Source organism: Corvus hawaiiensis, chromosome 26 (assembly GCF_020740725.1).
Source record: "Corvus hawaiiensis isolate bCorHaw1 chromosome 26, bCorHaw1.pri.cur, whole genome shotgun sequence".
NCBI lineage: Eukaryota > Metazoa > Chordata > Aves > Passeriformes > Corvidae > Corvus > Corvus hawaiiensis.
The window spans coordinates 16,190,119-16,208,734 of record NC_063238.1 but is presented as its reverse complement, the minus strand read 5'-3'; positions in this window follow the sequence as shown (position 1 = coordinate 16,208,734).

Genomic DNA, 18,616 nt, shown 5'->3' with positions numbered 1-18,616 from the left:
GATCACAAATCTAAACTCTAAAATAAGATAAATGCCATAAAAATCCTTAGATTATACTGCATTTAAGGCTACAGTAATTTCCCCTGTGTTTTTTGCTGTCATAAATTAGGACATGCCTTTTTAAAAGCCTTTCTTTTAAGCCTACAAGATAATCTTCTGGGCACGCATGTATTAATCCATATGCAGATACAGCCCTGGGACAACAAACCCAGACACAAAAAAGGAGGTCTTAATGATTTTTGAGATGCAGTTGTTATGTTTTCCAAAGAGAACACAAGCTCAATATGTTGCCTCCAAATGTGTTGTGATGATGTAAAGGAACTATAGTAGCTGTGTCTGTATTTTCCCTGTACAATAGTATATTGAAACTATATTTTTCAGGATCTGCTCAAGCATGGATAGGTAACTCATCCCCTCATTTCAAGGTTTCACAGGTCTCTGTGCCACATCCTATAAAAAGTTTATTTGTATTTATGACCTTGCCTACAAAGGCAGTGGCCTAGAGGTTAAGTGCCAATGCATTACTGACGAAAGGCTCACTCTCTATCTCAGTGTGGCTGTTGAGAAGCATTGTCTCCCAGGAAAGGACTTTTCTCAGGAAAAGACTTTCCTGCCCTCCCTGTAACACATCTGGAGATGCCCTGCCAGAGCACACCATGCAGAACATAAGGACGCTGCCGAGTACCTTTGCACAGGCTGTTGGGGGGGCCCCAAGATACTCTGCTTCCTAAAAGCAAGTAGTGAAAGGAGAGGTGTGTCCTGTACTGTCTGCAATGCCCTTTAGTACAGGTCAGAGTGAATTAAAATAAGTTACTCTAGTGAGGATCAGTATGGTATATCTCCTTTCTACTATGACTTCTCTATGGTGTTGCAAGACAGCTACATTGTCCTTCCTTCCTCAGTTGCAAATTTCCCTTTGGACAAGAGAAAAGCTCCTAAAGCTGTTTCTGGCTGTGGGTGTCTTGGCTGAGGACAAATAGCTGTGGAAAGAGGGTCCCAGCTGAGATGTGTTGACCTGGGGATTGCTGTGGTGTGGGATCTTGGAGAAGGTAGGAGAGGGACTTGGCCAGAACAGGCCAACAGCAGCAGGGACAGGAGATCCTAGTTTGGTACCGAGTTATATTAGTACCGGCAGGGAATGTTTCTAGTTTTAGAAATGTCATTCTTTTCCAGCTCTCATGACAAACAGGTATGATGACATCTATAGAGGTATTTAGAAAGCCTCTGTAGGGATTTTCAATTTTCTATAGTTTTTCCAGCATTAAAATAAGTAAGTTCAGGTGTAAAAGTTCATCAGGATGACTTTATTTATTATTAATGGCATAACCCTCAACTTTACTGGATGTTTGCATTGGCCTTTTGTAGGCAAACAATCACCTCACTACTGAAAACAGTAAAAAATATTAAAAACAGTAAAAAAACAGTAAAAAATAATAAAAACACCCTTTATTTCTGCTTCATTATACTTGAAATTGTGGTTACAGTTCTCAACAGTCCTCCAGCAAAACACATTTAAAAGAGAGTAATGGTTAATGTTATTAGAAATTCCTGTTTCAATATTTATTTAGTTGTAATTAGCAATGTGTTAGCTGTGTAAAAGTAAATTGTACCCCACTTCATCTGTGCACCTTGTTCAGCTCACTGTGTTGAAATGGAATTCATAATGACAAACTGTCATAGCAGGGGGAGGTTAAAAGCTTTGCTTCTGTAGGTACTTAGATGTTAATAGCAGTTCCCACTGAAAGGAAGTGGAAACCTGGACCTAATGGTTCCCATCAACAGTCATTTGTGTGGCTGGCACGGAAAAACACTGCTATTCAGTCAGATGAATCAATTAGTAGAGAAAATATGTTTTCCACCAGTACACGTTCCAGTTTAGTTAATTTCTCCTATCTTTTATTTAAATATCATGGGAAATTAATAATTAATAGATTCTGTCAGAGGGATTTCTTTCTGCCTCTTGTACCTGCCAACTGTTAAGCCTAATACTTGAGATTTTAGGAAATGCCACCCAACTGTATACTCTAGTTAGTTCCTCCAATTCTGCAGACTCTGTTACTAGTGTTTGTTTCTTCTTCCCAAAGTTTTCATTGCAATCTTCAGTGCATCTCAGCGGAAGTCAAGTGGATTATATCTGCTTTCTAATCCAGAACAGAGAGTTGATTACCTAGGGGTTTTTTAAAATTTATTTAAATGAAAGAATTATGGACAAAATATTCAAAGGTTGGGAAGCAGAGAGAGAAATCACAACCCCATTCTCTCTCTCAGATAAACATTCTTCACTGGAGTTTTTTGGGATAGGATACCCTCCTCTCTTCCATTTCAGAATGACACAACTTCAAGAAGTGGAAAAAAAAATACCCCCAAAAACCCACAAAAGTATATCTCTTGATTTACTTGACAGAGCACTAAATGAAGTTACTTCCAACTCCACACACAGCTCTGCTCCAGAAGGGTCTGTACCTACAGAGAGCCCTGTGGATCTGATGTAATCCATAGTAAAGCTTTTAGAGGGAGCTTCCTGGAAAGCAGATATTTGCATCTCTTTAAAAAATAATTTTATTTTAGTGGAACATCTATGAAAATAATTTAAAAGTCAGTTTTTCCAAAAATATTTAAAGCTATTTAATTGGCTTGACTTTCACAAGAAAAGGCACCATCTGCATAGAAGATGGAATTGAAGATAAGAAAGCAGGAAAAACTCAATTACGGTTTAACCTATAAAGAGACTAATGATTTTCTGAAAGTGGCATCAGTTACAATAAAAACCCCCAAATCAAATTACAGCTATTGAGATAACATAGACAGCAAATCAAATAAAAGAAAACAGATTTTTCTGCTCTGTTCATCTTTACCTGAGCATGCTCATTAAAAATTTGTTTCATTTGAAGGCTTTTTTTCTCCCCAGTTCCTTCATATCTTCCAACATATGCATGATGACATATGGAGGCAGTGTCTCAGATGTGTGACTCTTCCATTACGGTCTATGAAAATTTATCCCTAGCATTTCCAAACACAGCACAGGAACTGTAAATCCACTCCCACCTGGCCTGTTGCAATATCTTCTATCAATGACTTCAGAGACAGCATGAACTTAATGAACTCAGGTGGCAACACCATTGACAGGATGCATTTAGTTTTGGAAAGGGCATGTAAAGGGGGGCTGGGAGGCTGACTTATGGTGACAGAGATCTTGCAAGCTAATGATAGAGAGGACAATTTGCAATAGCTTTCCACTAGAAGGAAGATACTTGGGTAAACGGAAGATTCGTGCAACAGAATTTCTTGGTTTGGTTTAATTTTGGCTCTCAGTTCACTTGCTTTTTAAAGCAAACACATTCACAGCAGGTACGTAGGTGGGCCTGAAGAGACCTACAGCAGGTACTTCGTCACGTTAAACCAGATTGTAGTTGATTCAATTTGAACTAATTAGGTGACTGAAGGCAGGGGAGGAAAGATGGGCAAGGTAGTTCTATGTGTAACTCTGCTGATTTCATGCTGCCATATTCAGGAGACACAGAAATGACTCCAGATAGCACGAGGAGAAAATTCAATGCATCTATATCATACATATTTATTACTTAGTCAATATCCACATACATAAAGGAAAAAAAAACACATTTGGAAAAGTTAAATTTCCTGTACAAATTCATGTATGATAAAGTTTAATTTTTTAAACTTTAACTTGATAAATACTAATTTAACTATTACCCATCAATTTGCTTTTTTCATGGCTAGGCTAGGAGACCTTGTGCCAATTATTTTCTACTCATGACCACCAAAATGCTTTAAATCCCTGAGCCTCCACTTTTAGCAGTGACAAACCAACACCATGCCAGAGAAGAGGAGGTGGTTCTGGTAAACAGTCCCTTTTCCCCAGCTTCTGTCCCAGAGTGGACAAGTGTTCAGATCACCTGCTGCTTCTGGCCTTGCGAGTAGCTCAGTGCTCAGCAGCTGAACCCTGCAACACCACAGATCTGAATGAAGAGAGCAGCCTCTTCTCAAACATCTTCAGTGGGTGACAAGCCATTTGATTAATGCAGCTGTATTTTCCCTTTCTTGAACCTCCTATGTGATCCTATCTGTAGTGGGATGTTACTGATTTTTACAGCTTCATGCACATCCAGCAAAACATTTTGCCACGTCCTTACCTGTAAGTTCACTTGTATTCCCAAAGCCACCATGGAGCATGCTTAGGGAAACTAAGCACGTGCCTGGGAATATGTCACAACCTGATGGGCTACCTGGCTTGTGGGTGGGTGGGGATCACGGCTGTGGTTTGTAGGACTCCATAATACATAAAGACATGGAGACTTTTATCCTCTAAACTTCTCTACCTTATTGCAGGTTAGCACAAATAGCACAAAAATCAATAATAGCAAGTTGATATGATTAATAAAGTGAATATATACACATATACATATATACATGAATATATACATATATCAAGCTATTAAAAATGATGATAAGAAATCAATAGCAATATCACTCATTAGTATGGCAGATAATATTACCAGAAGCCAATTGTGTAGCAGCAACAAAGGGGGTATATGTTATTACAGACTATTACAAATATAATTAGTGAAGAAACTTTTCAACAATGTAGCAGCAGACACACTTCAAATAGATTATTTCTATGGGTATATGATACTGGCCAGTATCAAGTGAATTATACAGATTTCAGAAGGGGCCAAACAATCCCAAAGGAGAGGACAAACTGACCCTGGAGGGGTACCCAACCATCCCAGAGGTGGTAGGACAATCCCCCAAAACTGTGCCCAAAGGAAGTCCAGTAAAATTATTACACAGGGTTCTCACTTTGGAGATGATCTGTGTCACCGAGCCTGGAGTCAGCCAGATATCCCTGGTGAGCATCCAAGTGCTCGCTGAAAGTTTGTGTGGGATTTAACCTGTTTGGGAAAGAAAAAAAAAAGTGAAGCATGGAAAGTACTCAGAGACAGTAGCTTCACTTTGGTTGAAAATGCCTTTTAGATCGTAGAGGCATGAGGGGGTGTAGGACATCGCTACTTCAAGCAGCCAATAGATGCTGTGAGTTTCCATTTTTTCACATGTAACAACCAACTGATGATGATGTTTGCTGTTCCTTTAAAAAGAACCATTTAAAAAGAGCCTTTAGAACCATTTTATTTTCCCAGAGTGTTTCCACTTTTTCAGACAATAAGTTGCTGTTACAGCTTCTTATTTTGGGGTCTATCACTAGTGTCTCAGGATGTCTCTGGTTTCCAGGTACCCAGCTGTACTTCAAAGATATCAGGTGCATTTCTCAAGCATGTTTCTCTTTCCCAAGCCCAGTTCCCTGTAGCACAGTTCCAGGCTGGCAAGATTTACTCTGTCAGTATTTTTCAGCAGAACATTTTCTTTTGCTCAGCAATTTTCATCCTGCCACTTTCATGGCTATGTTCCTATCAGGACATGCAATGACTTGAGGGTGTTGCTGGAGCAGAGCCTTCCATCCCAGCAGGCAGCAGTGCACATGCTGAGTCTAACGAGGCAACACTGACATTTCTTTTTAATAACTGGATCTGCTGAAGCTCTCTTTTGTTATGTTCACTCATTGGAATTATTTTCTCTGTGTTGCTACTGCTTCTCTTGATAAATGCCTGCGTTTCTATATAACTCTTTTTCTCCCACAACAAATCCTTTTTTATGTCCTCTGCCATCAATATTCATTCTTTAATTAACATCACCAGAGACTAATAGTTGTCTCAGCTATGCCACAGCAAAGCAAGAAGCTTTAACATGAACCACAACAGCAATGCTGAAATTTAATTATGATTACAACTGCCAGAAACAAAGATAAAATATACAGATGAATAGTGATCTTCACATACATCACTTATATTTGATATGATAGAGGCTTTGATTCTCAAAGCAGTGCAAGTGCATGACTCCATGAATTAATGGGAGGGTTCATCCCTTTCTAGAGTTAGGGAAAAAAAAATTTTATTGCATTTGCAGTCAATTGCTTTTCTTTGAATGCTTCTAATCACAGCAAAAAGGAGGAGAGAGAAGAGTCAGTCAGCTACAATTGTTCATCCCTGACAGATGTAGTGGCTTCAGTCTGAAAGAGGGTAGATTTAGATTAGCTATAAGGAAGACACTCTGTACTGTGAGGGTGGTGAGGCACTGGGACAGGTTGTCCAGAGAAGTTGTGCATGCCCCATCTCTGGAAATGTTCAAGGCCAGGTTGGACGGGACTTTGAGGACCCTGGTCTAGAGGAAGGTGTCCCTGCCTGATGCAATCTGCGCCTTAATTGTGTCTCCCCTGATGGGGAAGACTTTTTAGAGTCTTTGCCAGGAGTCAGAGATGAATGGGACTTTTAGCCTTCTCTTTCTTCTGCAGTAGTTTATTAAGTCTTATCTAAAAAGTACGAGGCACTGACATGACCGAGACATAGCATGAAGCAGAGAATGCAGGAAAAAGCTGAATTATCAAGATTACACAGCCTTTTTAAAGGTAAATCACCCAATGAAAACTTAAAATGCAAGGCATTTTCACTTTTCTACCCATGTCTAATAAATCATCTAGTCACACAGGCAGGAACTGCAGAATTCTTTATCCAATCATCCCAAACTACTTCTACTGCAGAATATGGAGTAGATGAAGAAGAAGAAGAAGGTCTGGAGAACAACAACAATCCTCCATTTTGATGGTTTTTGATTTTATCTACTTACTATATTAATAAACCCAAAAGCTCCAAATTTTTCACCCTGTGACAATCTTACATAGTATTCTATCACCTAGTTCACTTCAGTGTAGATTCTAATTCTTCCCAGAGGGTAGGCAATTTTCTCCATGGACGAAGGTCAAAAACAGTGTTGTCCAGGGGGGTAGAACCCTTCAAAGCAGACAGAGAAGTATTCTCGGTATTCTGGGTTCCCACACCTGCCCATGACAGGGGTGTTGGAACCAGATGGTCTTCAAGGTCCCTGACAATCTAAACCATTCCATGATTTATGTTTGTTTAAACTGTTATTACAGACCTCCAGTGACAGAGACTCTGCAGTTGTTCCCTTCTCTTTGTGACAAAGTTATAAATGTTTCTACTAATGTCTAAAATGAATCTTTCTAAAACTTAAGCTCATTACTTCTTGTTGTGTTCCATGTGAGCATGGAAAACAAAATTGCTCTTGTATCAAGTAGAAAGCTGAATTTAACCTAAGTGATGGCCTTGTAGAAAACCTAGTCCTTCCATTTTGACAATGAATCATGGAGAATTGCACTTTTTCTTGTGCTTTTCTTCTGGTTTCATCCTACCTGTGTCCCTTAATACCCCTGTAGGAACATTGAAAGGGAGTGTCAAAAGTCCCTGTTAAAGTCAGGACAGATGGCATATTACTCCTTCCTTAAATATTAAGCACAATTTTCCTCTTGAAGAAGAAAATGTTGAAGTGACAAAATTTGCTCTTGACATCTAGTTTGGCAAGTAACAGAATTTTTTTTCAGCACCCAGATACTTAAAATTAGTTTTTCAGTTGTTGTTAGTAAGGCCCATTATTCCCTATCTCCCCTCCAGTTCTCTCCCTCTCTCTTAAGGACAGGTGTTTTCACTAAACTTTTGCTCCCCTCCGGTATATTCTCCACTGAGGTTGCTTCAGCCTGTCTTTAAATATCTTACTGAACAATTTATCAGCCATGCTGAAACATCAAATATATAAGAATTTTACCTTCCAAGTTATCCCTATCCCATCCTTCACCTAGGCTGAAATCTTACAGTTTTTGGACTGTTAAGTATTACAGACTTGCTCATCATTGAACTTTTTATGGAAAGAAAAGCAAAGGAAAGAACTGAATGTTTTGACCTTCTCCACATCAAGCTGTTTTGCAAGTGAAGCAAAGGCCTTCCTATTGCCTCTGGTTCTTCTATTTTCTGGTTCTTCCCTTACTAAGGCTGTTTAAAGCTGAATTTCTTGTTATTTGACTTCTTCTTTTATGCCTTGGTCTTTCAGATCCTATCTGTAGTTGCTCAAGCTCATTCTTCTTTTCCTGTAACTATGAGCATGACCTCCTTTTCATTTCTTTTTCTTCTTGAATTAGAGGGCAGCGGTGAAATGACAGGGAGGCTAGCTGCCTCTGTGTTCTGTCTGATTGTTTCTGTAGCTGTCCTTCCTATTAATCCTGTCTGGGTGACAGCCATTCTTCTTAGCTTAACCTTCCCTCTCATCAACTTCCCATGAAATTTTTGAGCTGCAATACTTGGATTTAGTCAAATCTACCTTTTTGAGGCCTGTTGTTTTTCTTTCCTAGTCTGCCTTTTTCTTCAGATCTTAATTGTAAATTGTCTTTCTTTTGTCCACATTTATGCAAGCCAATTTCAATATCAGATTCTCTCTACTGGTTGTTAAGTAATTTCCAAAATTAACTTAATGACAACAGAAATTAAAACAACAGAGATAAGAAACTCTATGAGAATTAGGCTCTAAAATACTCCTGAATGGCTGAATTAGAAATGTGCATCCTTAATTAGTTCAGCACACCTAGCAATACCACAGTCTGAAACTCCCTGGGGAAAAGTTTGTAGTAAACTACTATAATTAGATAAAATTTCTTTGATGATGAGTAGAAAGAAGGTTACATTAATTAATTGGTGCCCTGATTTCTAAAATGCGGGATAGCAGTTTTAAAAGCAGTCAACTTCCCTTAACACATTAGTGGTATTATAAGGCTAAGTTTCATTCACTAGGACATGAAAAGTTTTCAGATTTATACTTTTCTTGCATGTTCTTAGGAAGACAATTTAAATTTAACTCCAGTTGTTTGCAGTAAATTTAAGTCCAGTTGTTTAACCCTCAAGATCTGTGTTCGTTAGTACCTCACCGTGAAGGAAGGGGGGGTTTCTGCCATGATGTCCATTCTGCAACTCCATTTCTGGGCCCATTGGGATGGCTGTGTGCAGCTCAGCCCCTGCCCTCCCCTGCAGACACTCTTCTGCCTGCCTTATGGGCAGGCCATGTCATGCTGAGATCTAAACCTTGGATCCACATGAAGCCCAGTGGAAGCTGCTGTTTTCCTTCAAAATGTAGCTGAATGGAAAATATTTTAAACACTCTGCAGCAATCACCAAGAGCTGGGATACAGGGTTTGTTCTTTTCTTTGTGGGAAAGGATTAAAACCACCATTGCTCACCTTCCAAAGGGTGTGTAACCAAGGGCAGGGGAGGTTCTGCTTCACCTGCTGAACTTGTTCCACTGTGTAGAAAAGTTGAACGCTGAGTGAGTCATAGAAAGTAAGCATGATTCCTGAGAAAAGCAGCTGGGGTGGAGGGTGATGCTTGCTCTTTCAGCCAAAGTTTGTGTTTGCATTTTGCATGAAACAAATATTGCATAAAATATTGATGCAATCCTTGTGGCCAGACCCAAACTGACAGTTCCAAGGTTACTGTAAGAATCGAATTGCAATACTAAAAGTCACACTCTTGCTTTCCAGTGCATTTAAACCTTTTTTCATGTCAAGCAGGGCATTGCAAAAGGGGAAAACTGTGAGCGATCTGAAGACAAGGCACCTGAGTGCAAATTATGAGTGAGGACACACTAGGCAAAAGAGGACATTGAACCAAATTTTCCTCATCTCACATGAGTGCTGCACAACAGAGTGATTTATAAAAAGAGTTTGTTCCTCCTGCCAATCGGTGTTGAAGAATGGGAGTTAGCTCTTCATTTGCTGCCAAATGAGATGCCTCAGGTGAAGGCTTAGAGCTGTGAAATTGCATGGAGGGAAGCATCACTTCACAGCACTGGCTCAGCCATCGATGGCCCAGAGAGGGAGGAGCTTCAGTAAAATGTCAGAGCTCAGCACTTCCAGCCACCTAGTCTGCATAACCCCCTGTCAGGGCTGCTGCTGCCATGCTCAGATCCACGTACGTTTATACACAGGTCTCTCTGAGTTAGTGCTTTCAAGATATATGTGTGTAGCTCTCTTATTGCAGCTGTACTAGAGATAAATAGAAATATTACCTTTCTCTGACCATACTGCTTTCTTCTCTAAAGATAAGGTCTGTCTAAATTACACATTAGGAAAATGACTGAGTATAGTTAAGAACTGGAATAAATTGCCTGAGGAAATCTGTGAAAAGCTTCATCATAGGAGACTTTTACCAAGACATAAGACAAATATCTGCCAGGAAAGTTGTAGGTAGGGTTTATCCAGTGTCTGGGTGGGAAGTAGAATGGCTGATCTGCGGAAGCTTTTTCCAGCCATAATTTTCTGTGATTCAGACACCTCTGACTGTAAGGATTGCTTCACACCATGTGTGTATAAAAGCCTCTTAATCTTGATAACAGCACTATATCCAAACTTATTATGTTGTTTGCAGCTTCACACTTCATAAAACTTTATTTAGTGAAAACAGCATCTAAAACCTTTCCAGCACAAGGAAGTTAGCCCTGTGTCCAGGCAGCAGTTGCACTGGAAAAAATGAATATATCTACTAATTTCTCAACAGTCTGCTGAATTGCCAGTGTAGGCAGAGGAATGCAGGCAATAAATGTTTATAGGGAAGAGACAACATGATGCAAATCCTGGGGGTGCTCTTAGCATTTCTCCCAGGTGGTTGATTTAGTCAGGGGCTTGATCTGCCTCAACCATCACCAAGTGATCACATGTGTCAGGAGCACAGGCATAGAACCAGCAGAAGCTCCTGCTTTGCTTTCTGGTGACAAAAGGAAAATGTTCTGGTCATGGAGAAAATGTTCCAAGTAGCGTTTGAACACTTTTAACCGGCCGGGTTTAGACTGAGCATTCAGTACACTGTTCATACAGCTTCAAAGCATTACATTGTGTGTTTGCATGCTGCAACTCCCAAATCTCTCTGGTTAGGACCAAATGTCTCTGGTTAGGACCATTAATGCCTGATTTGGAAACTCATTTCTCCAAATTCTACTCATTTTCCTCACAAAGAATCTGCCTCTCTTTTTACACATAAATGGGTCATTAATTGCCTTTCCTCCTACTTGCAAGTCTGTACATGGAAGACTTTTGGAGCTCTTTATGCATGAATGTTGTTGTATTTCTGCCAGAAGGATGACTAAGAAAACAAAGCCCAAGACTGCAACTATCCTCATGATCTGGTTTTATACATCTCAGAATAAAAGTATATTTTAAACTGGACCAGCCACAGAGTCCTACTGAAGTTTTTTTGCTGGTCATTACTGAAAAGTGTGCCAAGCATTGACAGCAATAAAGAAGCAGCAAATTAAAAAAGGCCATCTTAGTGTGTTTGTCAGGGGAAGTCAGAAAAAGGCAACAAGAAGGCTCTGGCACCTGAAAGACTTGGACTGTGAAGAAGGAAGGTTGTTAAACAGAGATGAGAAAACTGAGGGCATATTAAGTATTACCTGAAATGTTCAGGCAGCTTCTGCAAAAAGTAAAAGAATGAACATTCAGTGACGACAGAGGAAGAAATCATAGATTTAAACTGCAGCAACAAACATTAATTCTCATAAGAAAAAAAATCTTGGAGAGAGTGGGAAATATCTACTTGCAAGTTGTCAAGAACAAGTTATACAGATAACCATCATAAATGCAGTGTTAGTGTTCATCCCTTCAAGACCAAAGACCTCTCAAGGTCCTTTCCAGCGATATTTCCTGTCTTCTATGATGAGATACAAACAGATGCAGGTTTGGCAGGAGAAGTTAGCAACTGGAGGAAAATTCAGCAAAAACTTTAGAAGATTGTTTTCCTTTGCTTCTTTGCCTCAGGAGATTGAAAGTCCCTGGGACAGTGTCTGACTATAAAAAGCAAAGAAACATGGAAGCAAAAATCAAAACTTTTGCTTATATGGTAAGTGTAAAGACACTTAGAAGTTGGAAACAGAATCTACTTTCATTCCTCTTGGGCTTGCTCCAGAGTTGGAAGATTTATAAATATTTATAGTGACAAGTAATAGTAGGTGGCTCATCTGCAGTGGCACCAGGAGGGAATGGAGAGGTTCTCTAATCATTGGTGTGCACCACTACTACAGCAGTCAAGATTCCAACAGCTATTATGGCAGCACCATCAGGACCCTAGCTAATAATTATGGAGTTAGTTAAACCTCTAAAAAAATGGTAGAATTGAGGTCGCATACAGAAAATCCTGATCTTGAACAGGTGTGTTGCACCAAATGCAGTGACTTGGTTTTTGCCCAGGTGAAAGTGGGAAAAATTGTCGTTAAGACATTCACGGAAGCAGCCAAAGGTGTCCCATTTGTTTCTGCAGGTTAGCTCATCGAGCTGTCAGATGTGAGCCACTGGGAAGAGAATGGAGCAGTTACACCACCTGGGCACTGAAGTTTATTCTTCTTTGTTGCTGTTTGCACACTCAGCAAAAAGCCTGTAGTGGATTCAACCGGCTTGTTAAAACAAGACCTGCTGATTTCTGATCTCAGGTTTTTGGACATTCTCTCTCTACTCTCAGCTACATTTGCAGCAAAAAGCAAGTGGCCCAGCCCAGGCATTTTGTAATACAACCAAACTCTCTACCTGTTATGCAATGCTGGAAAAATATAAAAAGGTGCTCCTGTAAAAAAAAAAAAAAAAATCTCCAGGGTCATGCTGACCCGAAAAAATTTTGAAACTAATTTTACAAGTATTCTGGAACAGCTGGATTGAGCTAAAAGTGCTCACGGGTGCTCCCTGATCACCTGGAGATATAGAACCCAAGTTGCAAAGCAGGAACCGACATACACAGAAATACAGGTACACACCTGGGCAGGATGCTGTGGTTTAATCCCAGCCAGCAGCCAAGCCCCACGCAGCCACTCACTCACACCAGGGATTGGGGACAGAATCAGAATGGTAAAAGGCAGAAAACTCCTGGGTTGACATAAAGACAAAAAGAGCGAAAAGCCATACACACGAGCAAGGCAAAACAAGGACCTAATTCACTGCTACCCATGAGCAGGCAGGTGTCCAGTCAATTCCAGGAGAGCAGGGCCCCACCATGCATAACAGTGACTTAGGAAGACAAATGACATCACTCCAAATGTACCCCCCCTTTCCTTCTTCTTCCTTCCATTTTATATTCTGAGCATGATATCATATGGTCTGGAATATCCCTTTGGTCACCTGTCCTGGCTGGGTCTCCTCCCAACCTCCCAAGTACTCCCAACTTCCCTTGCCAGTGTGGCAGTATAAAAAGCAGAAAAGGCTTTGGCTCTGTGTAAGCCCTGCTCAGCAGTAACAAAAACATCTCCATATTATTAGCCCTGTGTTCAGCATAAATTTAAAACACAGCCCTATACCAGTCACTGTGAAGAAAATTAGCAGTATGCCAGCCAAAATCAGCACACAGGGTGACCAGTGTGTGTCCCAGTAGGCTCCAGGGACCCTGACTCCAGCTGCCTGGAGCACACAGTGTCTTGTCTCAGGTCTCCTTCCTTTAGAAGTCAGCAGAGATGGTAGGAACAAAGAACAGGGGGGAAAGGTAAGGTCGTAGAGGTGGCATCCACAAAAACCAGATCACGGAGATGAGAGCAACTGAGAATGGTTGGAGGCAGCTCAAAATAGGCAAGGAGTGGAAGAATCCCCACACAGCTCAGATTTACCAGACTTTTACCCAGGTCAGGGAAAAGCTCATCCATAAAGACCAGCTCTTTTCTTGGAGTCAGATAATTTCTTGGTCATGCCAGAAGACAGCTAACGAGGAATCTTGGATGTCCATATCTGGCGTAGTTTGAAATTGGAAACCCAGGCTAAATTACTTTCTACCCCTAATTTGGTGCACTAAGGCCTCCTCTTAAGACTGATGACCTAGTTGAAAAGCTGTAGGACATTGTGAAAACCAGCTATCTCAGTCTTCCTCTGTGACCATGTTCTGCTGAGTATGAACCACATTTTGGAGGGGAAAAGGAGAGCTAAAAATTACTGGTTAAGATCGTTGGGCCTCTGCTATTTTTAGGAAAATGTTTCTTCCTAAAAATGCTGTTAAAATCTGTTGCTCCTAGCTACTACTGTTTAATTACAAGTGGGTGATACTGAGTATGATGGATGTTCAGTAGTACTAGTATGTAAGACGAAGGGAGAGATGCAGGTTTATAAGAGTCCCCTGAGTTTAGACCCTTCAATTTTCAGTGCTCTTAAAACTAACCAAGATCAGTAATTTCCGAAGTAAGTCACATCCAAATTCACTTTTATATGTGTGTGCTCTGCCTGGATCGCTCAGCCGTCACTCAATATGATGGGTGTAATTCACACTGTTCTTAGAGCCCTTTCCCTGTCCAGGTGTGTTATAATTCATCCACAGTAAGCCATACCCTTTCTTTTGTTCTTTCTCCTTGTTTCTGATAATCAGACAATAATATATTTGACAATAATATACATCTTGTTTATCAAGATAAAGTAAACCCCTTTTTTCCTGCCTAAACCATCGGTCTGACAGCATCATTTGGCCTCATAAAAATCTGCTGCCTTCTTTTTATGGCTGCAGTACAGCTATGCTAACTATATTGCTAACTGTACTAAGCTTATCTCAAGCTGAAGAATGTTTCATAAATTTTGCACTTTCTTTCTTGGTTTTGAGGATTTTTTTCTTCTCAAAACCCAGTCAGAAGCCAAAAAATTGCACTTACAACTTCTGTCTGCAGAATGTGTTTCTCACTCTCCTAGATACAGAGAAATTCAGAATACTCTGAAGACACAGACCTAAATGGATCAAAACCAAACTATATAAAGAAAATTGAGTTTATCTTAAGCTAATTTCATTTTAGAGGATGGTGAGAGAAGCAGGGAGGCAAGGGACTGGTTTTTGATTTATTTTTTTTTCTGTTTGCTGAGTGGTCTGTTACAGTTTGTCTCCAAAATGCAAAAATGCCTCCCCTTTCTGCACAAAATTAGAGAGCAGTGGGTTGGGCCCTGTAGTTTTATTTTTCTTGTAGTAACAAACAGAAGACAAAGTTTAAAGAGCCTGGGAATTGTTTTTCAAATAACCCACCCAGCTATTTGTGCATACATGCACAGTGTATGAAGGTGAGAAGCCCTTTTGAATCTGTCATTATGATGATATCAGAAAAGTATTGCTTTATCACCAGTAACTCTAAGATTACAGGTCCTGTGGGTGTAGCTTATCTGGTCTGCTCGCCATCTTCCCATTACCAGCTCACTGCATCTGCCTCTGGATCTGGAACCTGTCCTGGGGAGACCTCATTCTGCAGCAATGCCACCAGTGATAGGTGCAGGGAGAGAGACACCATGCATGGCTCACACAAAGGGTGTGATCTGGGAAAGCCAGGAGGGGACAAAGTCTGGAGTCATGACTACCATGGCAATAATACAGGTGGCTAGTGCTTCTGGTACTGTTGGGTGCCAGAGTTGTTCAGGAAGACCACTCTGCCCACGGCTGGGAACCTGTCCAGGTCTGGGAGCTGACACCTTATTTCGCTTGAATGAGCCATGTCCAGCCCTAATGCCTGGTGGGAAGCCCTTCAAACAGAAGTGAGCAACCCATCTTACCAGGATCTTGCTAGAGCCTGTAGAACTCATGGACACACTGACAAAACTGTGAGTTTTGGAGCTGCTGTCAGAGTTTGTGTGATTTTGAGCAGAGGGCCTTTTGCCTCATGGGCAGTAGCCAACAGAGCTGATATACCTGCAGTTCTGTGCACATAAAAGACTGAAAATCAAAGACAACTTTGAGAGAGCAGGTGGGCTCAGACATTAGTCCATTTATTTTTTTTTCCTACAGATCAGGTGGTCAGTAAACACTGTTACTATCCTTACAAACCCCACCACTCTCTTACACATCTTCATGGGTTTGGGTCAGCAGAAATTTAGAGTCCTCTGATGGTATGAGACAGAGGATACTAGGTCAGACATGTGATATTAGCAAAGACATAGTCAGTCAGCCCTTCAATACCAAGCTCTGACTAGCACACTATAAATGAATAAATATATATGTAAGGAAACTCAGTGTAGCCAGTCCCCAACATTAAAAAAAAACCCAACAAACAATGGTGACCTCATATGGCTAATTTTAAATATATGTATATTAAATTGATAAATTAGGTGCTATTACTTTTCAGGTACACATCTTTAGTGGAGCTTTGGTTTTTGGGGGGTTTTTGTTTTTTGTAGTCAGCAAATCTATAAATTCAGATTTTAAAAGAAAGCCTGTCTCCCATGGGACTTGAAGGAAGCTATGAATGTTGAGAAATGCAGGTAAAACCATCAGCTGGAAATATTGATATCAGAGTAGAGATATTCTGTGTGTCCTGGGGTGTGCACATGTGCACAGATGTGCAGGTAGTGTGGAGAATAACTCCAAAACTGATGGAATCAGAAAATGGTCACATTTCCTAGGAAAAAAGTACTCTAAACAGAGCTACAAGAAAGGTCTGATCTATTATAGTGCTTTGACTGGTTTTAGATGCTTTTCAAAAGCACTTGATAATAGCTCATATTGAGAAAAATAAGGTGAATAGCAGAAAGCATCAACAGTTGTGTTACAACAGAATTTCACCTTTCCTTCTGTGAAGGCAAGAAATGCTTTGTTGTTTTACACAACATAATATATCCTGTTTTGCTAGGAAGATAAATGGTATGGTACTTTTTTTCAATTTTTTTTCTTATTTTTGTTTCTTTTCTTTTTTTTTTTTTTAATTCACAGCTGGTCAATGTTAGCAGTGACAAGGCTTCCAGAGCACAGTTATGCTCACCAAAGGTGAAGCCACACAGCTGCAGGCTCTTTCCATCATCAGGTCCTGTCAGAGCTTTGGCACAACTTGAATTGCTTTTCTTAGCAAGGCACCTGCTGCATTTAAAAAACAAACAAACCAACCAACCTTAATTTCTCTAGAAAGAAAATGCTGTGGCAGCAATCTGCCAGCCTTGCTGGTACAACTGAGACTTTTATCAGCCAGCCCTGCCTGCACATGTAAGGCTCCCACCAGGTACTGGAGGGTGAGTGTATTTTTCCAGATATGTTCTCAAGGGCAAACTGCACATGTCTTGTGAAGGTGTGGGAAGAGTATTTGGACTGTTATGCCCTAATGGTGATAAAACCACTGTGTAAAGAGTTGCTTCTTTAAAATAAGTTTTCACCACATCACAAAGATTTCTCCATCACTGGGTTTTGAACATCATTCAGTGTTTTTTATACACAAAGTCTATGACTCACTCATAATCCCAGTTAAGGATTTATTTTAAAACTTCAGACTCAGAGTACTCTTCAATTTCCTCAATAGGTTTCTACTGTTCCCTACATTACATGATTGTCTCGGGCAGTGTGTTGGGGAGGAGAGCCTTAGGGGAAACAGCAGGTTGTCAAATTCCTTTTAATCCTACTCAGCAGAAGTAAACTAAATCTTAGTGGCTTTCATATTTGTGAGATACCTTTATTTTTCTGAGTCTCAGTTCATTGAGAAGATCATTATTTTAATCCTGCTTTACCTGGTACTGCTTTCTCTCTTAAGTAATTGTTAGGAAAGGATTTAGTGAAAAGAAGATTAGGGAAATGGTAAGGGCACGGAGAGCTGCCCACCAGAAATAATACACTGGTAACTTGAATAATTGGCCAGCATTAGCTGCAGTGGGATGCATCTCACTGGGATTAAGCTTCAATGCACCTGAGTTTCCCAGGTCCTTTCACAGAGAGTCATGAAGCAACAGACTCTGTTGGGGTTCCTCCCCCCTGGCATGGGGTCCAGGGGGAGGGGACCCTGGGGTAGAGGCACGGGGTTTCCCTGCTCCCTGGTCAACCTCGTTCCCCATTGGTTGTTTTGTGTTCCCCTGCCTGGGAAGGACCCTGCTGGTCCCGTGATTAAGGTGCTTCAGCAGTCGTCCAGCCATGCGGCTGGAGAATAAAGATCTCTGAAAAACATCTCTCAAGAATCAGTCCCTATTTCTTTTCCACAGGCCTCGCTGTCTATGTATGTTGCAGAAATCCCCACTGCAACAAATGGTGATAATGCGTGCATAACAATTCCCTGGAGTCAGCAACTGTGAAACAATCAAGATTTTGAAGATCCCCAAAAAATTCATGAGTAAAGAAACTTTCTGGATCTCTCTTCTTGCTTTTGTTTTGCTGTTCCATAAACTATGGAGGAACTGTGGAAAAACTCTTGGCTCTCTGAGCCGCATAAGGACATTTATCTTAAACTTGAAAAGATTCTTGAACAACGATTTGTAAATTTTAGCTTAATTCAAGCTCAAAAAGAACTGAGACACTTCCTGGCATGGTTGTTTAAAAACTTTTTCTATGTTTCTTGGGACTTGATTCTTACCAAAGACTTTTAGAAGAATGTTTGGACACAGTTAATTTCTGAGTCAAAATATATGCCGATGGAAGAATATTTTCGTGAATATTATTTAATTACTGAGACTGTTGAACAGTATCAGCTGTGTCCTTGCGAAGGGAAGCCTGGCTCAGGGACCGTGTGGCCTCGGCCATGTGCGCGAGTGCTCTGCAAGCAGCAGTGAGGCAGTTCCCATGCGTGGGCGGAGCGGCGCCAGCCGTGGTGTCAGCAGCGGAGCGAGGTGTGGCAGGAGCGGTGTGACCCGGCGGTGCCCACCCAGCCCCGCGCAGCGCATGGTGGAGCGAGCCCTGTGAACGCCTGGCTGAGAGGGGCAGTGTGCGGGCAGCGGCTGGTGGCGATGGTGGTGGAGCGGAGCCGCGCACAGCCG